Raw genomic sequence first — 10,204 nt, forward strand, 5'->3', positions numbered from 1 at the left:
GACTCTTAACTCTTAAGCTCTGACAGCACGTGACAGTAAGTGAGACAGGCATACTTAGGTGTAGGGCTCCTGAGGTGCCATCCAAGTATGACGATGTCTGGGGGAAAAAACAGAAATGTATACATTTGGAAACGTGGAAGTTGACAGATGACAGAGTCCAAGGGAATGAATGTGTAGAGGAGAAAGTTGGTGAGGATGGTGTCCTGGGAACCACTCAGTGGAGGGAGATGAGACTGAGCATGTGGGACCCTTAGATGCAGAGGTGGGGAATGAAGTCCTTACCCCTGGACTCTGTGACTCATCCACTGGGTAGCCGGGGACAAGCCCCTTACCTGGCATCTCAACCTCTGCATCTATAAAAATGAAGAAAACAACCCATTTTCCCAGACAACTTCACAAGATGTTTTCTGGTCATCAGTGAGGTGCTGTGCATAAACATGCCTTTAAAATGCCAGAGTCCTTTACAGTAGAATGTGTATGGAGGCAGGAGGGCAGCAGTGGAGGGTCTGAACCCTGCCAGTGGGCTGAGGATGCCAGGGGAGCAGAGCTGAGCTTTTCAGTAGAACAAAGGGGAAGTTAGTGAGAGGCGCCTGTGGTCTGGGTTTGGATGGAAAGAAATAACTGGAAGAAATAACTCCTTAAGGAAGATTTAAAAGTGGCACAAGAGAGAGGAATAGGGAGGGATAAACTCCGAAGAATATAAGTGAAGAGGCTGGTGCCCCAGGAGGAGCCTGGTCTGGGTCTGTAAATCAGGGGTTACTGCCCGACCTCTGACCCTAGCAGACTCCTTGCCCTTCAGCACATTGGCCTCTACATCTGGGCCTCAGTCTTTGCCTCTGTAAGCATCATGCATTTGGTTCGCATAGATGGACCAAGCAGCCCCAGCGGGGAGTGACAGTGCCGCTACATCTTACCCCTCGTCCAGGGCCTGGAACGTTGTGCTGAGAAGGGCGGTGAGGAGGCCAGGAGGACAGGTGTCGGGCTGGATGAGTGAAACGTGCTGGTGGTGTGTGGAGGGGCCGTGCTTCGTCCAGGCCTCAGGCCCAGGCCCGAAAAGACAGGACACGCACAACCCAGGACTGCGAAGGGTCTGAAGAAAGGTCTCTCTGGAATTCTGGGGACAAGGTAATCGCTTGTGAGATGTCAGCCTTGTGGCCTTTCCCCTCTGGGGCAGTCCTGGGCCATTGGGAGAAGACTCTGCTCTGTGAGGAGGCTGAAAGAGGGCGTGCTGGGAGTGGCAGATGCTTCTGAAAGGCGTCTCCTGGGGTAAAGGGTTTTGAACAGGAAAGGGGATTCACAACAGGGCATACTTGAGAGGAACTGTTTAAGGCTTTAAGTCCTCGCCAAGGCGAGTGACATGAGACAGGACCTGTAAGTTACTTTGGGGACACACACACACACACACTGTGTAACCTGAAAATGCACCCCCAACCCCCGCCCCAGCAGCGTTGGTGTTTCTAAACTCCCAGTGTGTCCTCGTGAGGAGGATGGAGTGGGGGAAGGGATTCTGCCGGGGACAGACAAAAGTAGGGGTACATTGGCTTTGAAGACTGAATTTCCTCCCTTTTTCTGCCTGGGGTGTAACCAGAGACCAGTGTCAACAAGGAATCTGGCTCTGGAAGCTTTTGTTTGCAGCTTTCCTTGGGGCAAGACTTGTTTTTTCAGAGGTCAATGAATTGTAAATTGTGTAATTTCAGGTTCCGCTGAAGCACGGCAGGGAGAACTCTTGAGTGGTGTGGATGGTGTCACTTAGGCATCTAGGAAACTCTTGCTGTCTGTCTGAAAGACCAGACCTGGCCGCATGGAACTCCCATTTACAGGAGAGAAGAAAATATATGCAGATTCGGGTGTTTACATCTGGATTTGCTATAGCAAATTGATCTGTGTCAAATCTCCCAAATAAGGTAATATCCCAAATTCAGACCAGCAAAAACAATAAAGCCAGTGATTCGGTCTGCCTGAGTACATTTTTCTGTTTCAAACTATTTGTTGTGGCCTGCAAAGGTATATACCCCTTGCTATGGGGAAGGGTGCCCAGCTGGGAGCTTTCAAAGGTCTTCATCATTTTTCTTTTTTTAAAAAATAATTTTGTAACTTCTATTTTTGAATTTTTAATGTTTTTCCTTTTAATTTTTAAACTGGAGTGAGGTTGTTTATGTTAGTTTCAGGCATAAAGCATAGTGATTTGACATTTCTATACGTTACAAACTGACTGCCACTTAAGTCTAGCAACCATCTGTCACCATATGAAGTTATTATAATGTTATTGATTATATTCCCTGTGCTGGACATTACATCTCCGTGACTTATTTATTTTATGACTGGAAGTATGTACTTCTGGATCCCCTATTTTGCCATACCCTCTACTCTGATGACCCTCAATTTCTCTGGATCTATGAGACTGTATCTGTTTTGTTTTATTTGTTTCATTTTTTAGATTCCACATGTAAATGAAATCATACTGTATTTGTCTTTCTCTGTCTGACTTATTTCACTCAGCACAATACCCTCTGTGTTCATCCACATTGTCCCAAATGGCAAGATTTCATTCTTTTTTATGGCTGAGTAATATCCCATTGTGTATACAGGTCTTAAGCATTTTTAAATCTACATTTCCCCTCCTATACCCTAGGGTTAACAAAGGACCTGCTATCTGTTCACGCACTCAACACAAATCCATTGAGCATTTATTTTATTCCAGCCACTATTCTAAGGGCTGGCAACACAGAAATCAAACAAGGTATTGCTCTGCCAGAACTTACAATCTCCTGGCTTGGGCCAGGCAATAAAATTAATATGTTAGTTAATACATCAAGTAGAGAGACATGCTAGGAAGAGAAATAAAGAGGGCTACAGGAGGTAGAGCGGGCAGTGTCTCTGAGCCAGTGCGGTTGGAGCAGAAGTGAGGAAGTGAGCCCTGAGGCCAACTGAGGCATTAAGTCCAAGACAAAAGGGGTGTCCAAAGAGGGCGCAGGGTAAGTGGTGGGAGGTGAGGCCAGAGGGGATCTGGTGGCAGAGGCGGTGCAGACCATGTGGGGCTTGGTGGGTCACTGTCAGGACTTTAGATTTTACTCCGAAGGAGATGCAAAGCTTGTGGAGGGTTCTCAGTAGATGTGGGACAGGTTCACTCTGCTTTTAAAATGAATTGAAGAGAGCAATGATGGAAACATGAGAACAGGATACAGTAATCTAAGCAAGAGATGGTGGTAGCTTAGACTAAGGATTTACCAGATTCTAAATATTTTGAAGGAATAAGTGGCAAGATTTTCTGATGAATGGCATCAGAGCTTGGAGAGAAAAAAAACAAAGATGAGTCAAGGTTTGGGGGCTGAGCAGCTGGAATACTAGAGCTGTCGTTTCCTAAGGTGGGAAAGGCTGGTGGAGGAGCAGGTTTGGAGATGGGGAGCCAGAAGCTGGTTTTGGAATTGTTAAGTCTATCAGATGCCTAGTAGAGAAGTCTAACAGACTGTTGGCTACTTGTGCCTGGAGTTCAAGGGAGAGGATGGGTTAGAGGTATACATTTGGGAGTGGGAAGTACATAAAAAATTAAAGCAATGATGGGATAAGCTCACCTAGGGAGACAGAGTACAGGTGGAACAGAAAGCAACCTGGGACTGAGCCTTGGTGCCTCCGGCATTAGTGGTTAGGGGTATAAGAAAAACCAGCCAAGGTGCTGACGAGGAACCAGAGAGACAGGAAGACAGAGAGAGTAAAGGCTCAGGAAACAACGGGAGAAGCTATTTTAAAGAGGGTGTGTCCATACGGGTCAGATGCAGCTGAGAGATCAAGTGTGAAGAGGACTTGCAATTAGTCATGGGATTTGGAACACGGAAGTCCTTGGTGAGTTTCACGAAAAGCAGTTTTAGTGAAATTGTGGGGATGAAAACCTGATTTGGAGTAGTTTCAAAATGGAGTGGAAAAGAGTAAGTGGAGATGGCAAAGATGTTGACAATTTTTTCAATTGTTTCAGTGTTTATTAGAAGAGAAGCAGGAGCAACAACAAAAAATTGAGGCAGTGGCAGGAGGGAGAGAAACATCAGCCCCTCACACGGCTCCAGGGCATGCCAGGAGCTGCTTTTCAAAGAGATTGTTCTCTTCTCAAGAAAGCAGCTCCAGGAGAACCCTGGGAGTCTAGCCTGTGACTCTCTTCTTGGGGCTTGCCGAAGGCTCTACCTGTCTGTCACAGATACCTCTAGCATCGTTGCATCTGCCGGGTCATATGAGCCACCTTGCATGACAGCCTGGAGCTCTGCAGACCCCCCTCTTGCTCTGCGCCCCACTCCAAACTACGAATGTCTTACATCACAAAATACATAGGTTGGAGCAGTATTCCCTGTTATGTATTATGTTTCTCCAAAACCCAAAGGGACTTACAGGCATCCGGTTTCCTTCTAGTAGGTGTAAGCCCAAAGTGTCATAACTTGTTCTTTATCTGACAGGGGATGTCCTGACCTGCCTCGATCACTGAGCCCCTGAGAACTTCACTAATGTGGGGGACATTGCCGGATCCTGTCTCAAGGAGACCCAGGTTTGGGGTCTGAGAACTAGCTCAGATCTGGAAATTGTGAGCACATCAGCATTCTCCTTGATAGCTCTTGACTTTTTTTCTTGTTGTACAAGTCATGCCATGCCTTTGTTGGCTGGTCATGGATCCCGCTCCCAGGAACACCATGGTCCATTAGCCACCATCAAAACCTTTGTGGGTGGAGGCACTCTGCTTGTCCCGCTGGCCTTGTTGCCTCTTGCAGTTTGTGTCCATCTTGTCTCTGATGGTTAAGCCCTGATCTCTGGCCTCTGTTACTCTGAAATCCCATCACTCCCAGTGAGACGAGGGAGCCCAGTTCTACGGCAGAGTCACCTAGTCTCACCCTGGCCTATGGCGGACAGTCATCGCTAAGCTTCTCAGAGATGCTGTTGCCCCTCGCTGACGTATTCCTTATGGCCTGATGCGGGGAATGTCCTCCGAACCCTCCAAGGAAGCACAAGTCTTACATAAATTTGTTCTAACATTTCTGATTCCCTGAGCGTTCTAACCCCTTCCTCGATCTTCTGCCACGGTACTGTTCCCTCTCCCTGTAATTTACCGTGAGGCATCACCATGTCCAAGCTTCAAGGAGCCATTCAGAAATGTGCTAGTCCTAACTCTACGGGGCTTCCCTCCCTCACCTTGTACTCTGCTCCACTCCTCCCTCTCCTGTTAATCATCCTTGAACTCACTCCCACGTGTGACCCCCTCACCTTGTACTCTGCTCCACTCCTCCCTCTCCTGTTAATCATCCTTGAACTCACTCCCACGTGTGACCCCCAGTTCATACAGATACATCTTCGCCAAGTCCCGCAGCTCTTTCTGAGGGTAAGACGTTTCCTTCTGGCTCAGGTGCTGTATTCCTCCACCTGGGCTGCGTTGAGACCTAATCCCAGTTATTGGTCCAGAAGCAGTGAACGGAGGGAGGGCAGGGCTTGAGGAAGGCATCATCGCTTTGCCAGAGTCACTGTCAGGAATCCAGTCTCACCCAGAATGGAGAAGAAAACAGAAGCGACGTTCGGGTAAATGTCAGTCAACTAATGGGATATTTTGGATGAAATAAGAGATGTCAAGGAATATTCCCCCTCAGGCTCTAAGCTCCTACCTGCAGGACTGGGAAGAAGTTGGTGGCGGCAAAGTGTGAACAAGGCTGGAAGAGACCGTGGGGAGGAGGCTCAGTGTGCTCCATTTGGTGCGTTTTCATAGGGGCCTCGGAAGTTCCAGAACTCAGATTCTTGCAAGTGAAAACACATCATTCTTTCATTTGTTTATTCATTAATTCAACATTTATTGGACATCTTGTATGGTAGTCAGTTACTCTGCTAGGTGCTTTGGTTCAAAGACAAACCTGTCTTTATTTTTCAGAAATTCGGAGCGTATGGGAAGCGGACAGAAATGTGACTTCCCATTTATCACCTTACACGTGCTAGAAGAGAGGAACCAACAGGGTGCTATGGGAGTCCAGATGAAATAAAAAACATAATTGACTGGTATGTGTGCACACAGAGGAGGAGTTACATAGTATCTTGTCTAGTTTCTTGTCTTGGCACACTGCCATTCCTCATTTCTATAGCCACTTGACCACAATTGATGGTCAGGGAGCATTAAAGGATGCTGCTTGGGTAGCTCCGAGGACTATGAAGTCAACCTTCCTTACTGTTCTTAGCATCTATACATAATTTCTTAATCTGTTCTTTGTGACCCATCTCTGGTCTTCCAATTTCAGATTTTTAAATATCTTCTCTGTTTTTATACCTGTTGTACTCTCATAGATTGCTTGACACCTTCTTGCCTAAAAGTCCAAACTTTTGGGCAAATCCTACTTCCTTTTTGCTGTACTTGCCTTGGGAGAAGGGAAAAGTGTATTAACATGTGCACTAGTTAGTATCTTGATTTTTTAACTTCAGCTTTATATCATTTCCATGTTATAAATGAGACCCAGGGAAGTTGATTCACACAGCTAGAAAATTTTAAAAAGTAGGATTTTGAATTTAGACCCAATATTCAGAGTGCTGACCTGTAACTTAGAGGCTCTCAGATGACCAAGCACTTCTAACGCATTCAGTTACAAAGTTTTTCTATTCAAAGTCTCTCAATAGTAGAGAAAAAGCATCTTGTAACTTTGTTATCTCTTCAAAGATTCTGTCCCCACTGTGTACCCTCAGAATCATAAGGCACTTATATCTCTCCTTCAGGATGTGAAAGTTTATGCATTTCTAGTGAATATAAAACTAGAAGTGGACTTCCTGGACTTTACAGAATGCACGTATATATATATCCCGGCTGAGTAAATATCACAAGTAGTTTTTCAAAGTGATTGTGCCAGTTTACATTTCTACCAACAGTATATGTGCTGATTATCCTCATCAACATTTGATGTCATCAGTCGTTTCAATTTTAGCCGTTCTGGTGGGTTTGTAGTAGAATCTCACTGAGGTATCAATTGCATTTATCTGATCATTAACGAGGTTGAGCATTTGATTTAATAAGTACAATGTAATAAGTATATAGATGGTTCCTGACTGATGATGGTTTGATTTAATGGTTTTTTGACTTCACAGTGGTGTGAAAATTGACAGTTATTTTCTTTCAGTACTTTGAAGCTGTTATTCAATTGTCTTTTGGCTTCCAATGTTGCTGTTGAGAAATTAGCTGTCAGTTTAATTATTGCTCCTTTGATGGCAATCTCTTTCCTCTGACTGCTTTTAAGATATTTTCTTTGTTTATGGCCTTTAGCAGTTTTACTTTAAAATACCTAGGTTTTCCTTTGATTCCAGTTTTGGGTTTCTTGGATCTGTCGACTGATATATTTAATTAGTTTTGGAAAAGTCTCCGCTATTAATTCTTCAGGTCCTGTTTCTGTTCCATTATCTCTGTGTTCACCCTCCAGAACTTCAGTTAAACATGCATAAAACTTTCCATCAATCTTTCATGACACTTCCGTGGTCTGAGAGAAGACAAGTACAAAAACTGAGCGTAAGAATTTTGAAAGCTTTGTAGTAACTGGCAGAGTAATTTTATGTCTCATGAACCTAATAAAAATTTGGGCTTGTATTTGGTACGTCTATTTCTTATTTCATTGTTCTCCTACTATTAAGCAAAACCAGTGCTTAAGAACAGAAAAAGCCATAGACCAGCTATAAAACCAAGCACAAAAACTCACAAAGAATAGCCATCTTGGGCCAATAAGTATAGGAACAAGTAGCTTTATCAGCTTTCCTAGACCCAAAGAATATGACGGTGTCAGAGTCCGCACACTGAGGATCATGAATTGTAGAGAAAAGGTCGTGTATTGTTCCATTTCAATTTTTTTGAAGATAGGAACCACACTAAAACATACCACGCACATTTCCTTCTTTAACAATGTGTTGCGCTTTAGGAAGTTGCGGCAGTTTAGAAAGTTGTTTTCTCCAGAGCGGTGCGTCTCGAACTACCGTGCATCGGAATCCCCTGGGAAGCTTACAAACACAGATTGCCGGACCCCACCTTCAGAGTTTCTGACTCAGCAGTTTGCATTTTTAACAAATTCCCAGAGTGCTGTCAATGTTGTCCGTCTGGGCAGCACACTTTGAAGACCTCTTCCTTTGGAGCACCCTCATCTCTGATACGTAAAGCACTGTGGTGCTAAGAACTGGGAGTAGTAATACTTGGGCAGAATATGGAGTAAAGTGAAATCCGAATGCTTTACTGTGATATTCGAGGCCCCGCATGATGTGGCCCCTGTCTGTCTCACCACGTCTTCTCACACCGTGCTTCTTGTTTTCGCATTGGCCTTCATTCCGCGCCGCGAAGACACCGAGCTCGTTTCTGTCTCCAGGCGCTGTGCTTGCTGTTCCCTCTGACCAGGGCTCTTCCCTCCCAGGGGATGACTTTCTCTGGGTCATCGCTGAAGGCCTAGCTCCACATGTCACCTTTTCAGAGAGGTGTTTTCTATGTGAAGAAGTGGTTTATTCTCTTCATGTTACTTAGCATGATCTGAAATCGCCTTTTTGTTTGCGTGTTGGAAAATCCCACTAGAGCAGACGCCTTTGGCTATCTTCCAGCCTGGAAAGGGTCTGATGTGTCGTAGGTGCTCGCTGGATACTGGTGGTTGGAAACACTGATGTTCGGCGTGGGTCTTTCACTTTATAACCTGTTTCTGAGGGGAAAAGAAGGGCACTGAAAAAGAACCATGGTAACCTGAGGAGAATGAAATATGGTTCCTCCCCTGCCTGCCTTCCCACAGGTGCCAGGATTCTACCCGGCTTATAAGGTGAAGAAGTGGGGTATTTTCCCCGCCCCTGCGGTGTCTTCTACACCCTTGGTTGCCTCATAAGAAGACAAGGTGGTGACTTGGGCGATACTTTAACTGTCAGGGATTCCAGGGAGTTGCTAAATGGGTCATTTTCTCAAGCAGCCAGAACACTCCTAACTTGTATAAGTGATTCTCTGCAGGATGCCTGGCCTCTGCCAAGTTGTCCCCAGCTACAGGGAGGGAATAAGAGCTGCTTCCCTACCTCTGTTGAGGTCCAGGTGGGCTCTGTCTGTGGTTGCCCCCCTCAGTGGCCTCCAGCTGTTTGGGATCCCAGGTTAGGAATGAACCTGAGCTATCCCACTGGAGAAGTCATGGGCCACAAAGATGAACAAAGAAGCAAACCTGCTCACTCGGATATTTTAAAGTTGTAATTTTTTTCCTCTCAGTGGTTTGCTCATTAAAAATTAAGTGCCTGTGCCAGTGCTGGCTGCAGATAAGGCCTGGACATTCTCTTTACAGTTGCTGGTGGTCTGAGCTGACTCACCTCAATACCCGCACCGCCTCATGGCTCTGCCCCAGGCGCCTGGTCTTGGAAGGCTGGCATCCTTGTAGTAGTCTCAGGCTGCTGCCATGAGCCGTAGGCAAAAACCACAGGGCTTTCTGCAGGGAATTTAAGAGTGAGCCTCGTGGGCTAGCCACTGGCTGTTATCACTGTTTGCATGAGGTTGGGGGGAGGGTTTCCCCACACAAGGAGAACTGAAAGTCTTTCAACTTGAGGGTGCTCTGGATCCCTATAGCACGAGGGTTGAAAATATTTACACAGACACATTTCTTATTTTAGCTGTCCTTTGGATAGGCAAGTAGAACATTCCAGCCACATTAACTCCTTTCACTTCTGTCCTTTCTCCATGTTAAAGCCAGTTACAGACACTGGTGCTTGATCAGTGACTTCGGTATTGCTTGTACTTCTTGTTGTGCCAGGAATGAACTGAAGATGGATTTGACAAGAAGCAGAGGTAGTGGATGGGAGGCTTTGGCAGCTCCTGGAGGAGCTGCTTTGAGTTTTGTGAGGCCAGCTCATCCTCTTCTAGAGCTTCCCGTGATTGTGTGGGAGTTCACACAATGTCTTGTTAAGCACCTTCTCTATACCAGGCACTCCTCCCAATTAGGTCTAGGGATACCAAGACTAATAGGATTCTCTCCTTGCCTTCAAAGACCTCAGAATCTTACTGGCAGAGAGACCTGTGGTGGTGACTTCAAGATGGCTGTAAGTTCTTTCCACTCCTTCCCTTGAATGTGAGCTTGTCCTGTCACTAACTTTGACCAGTAGAGTATGGTGGAAGCAATGTCATGTAAATTCCAAGGTTGGGTGTTTAGAGATCTACAGATTCAGCTTTTGCCACTTAAAATGCTTCTTCTTGGAAGCCAGCCATAATGAAAGGAGC

General features: G+C 45.6%; 1 long non-coding RNA gene across 2 annotated transcripts; it reads left to right on the forward strand.

Annotated features, from left to right (window-relative positions):
- The first annotated feature begins 947 nt into the window (after window positions 1-947).
- Window positions 948-4,589, forward strand: LOC140687727 (uncharacterized). Of its 2 annotated transcripts, XR_012062239.1 has the most exons (3): window positions 948-1,125; window positions 1,698-1,904; window positions 4,440-4,589. It is a non-coding gene; the product is annotated as an uncharacterized lncRNA (long non-coding RNA). The 2 variants fall into 2 exon arrangements; XR_012062238.1 differs by lacking the exon at window positions 4,440-4,589 and having other exon boundaries at window positions 1,698-1,955.
- Window positions 4,590-10,204: the final 5,615 nt, after the last annotated feature.

This window comes from Vicugna pacos, chromosome 2 (genome assembly GCF_048564905.1).
Source record: "Vicugna pacos chromosome 2, VicPac4, whole genome shotgun sequence".
In the NCBI taxonomy this organism is placed as follows: domain Eukaryota; kingdom Metazoa; phylum Chordata; class Mammalia; order Artiodactyla; family Camelidae; genus Vicugna; species Vicugna pacos.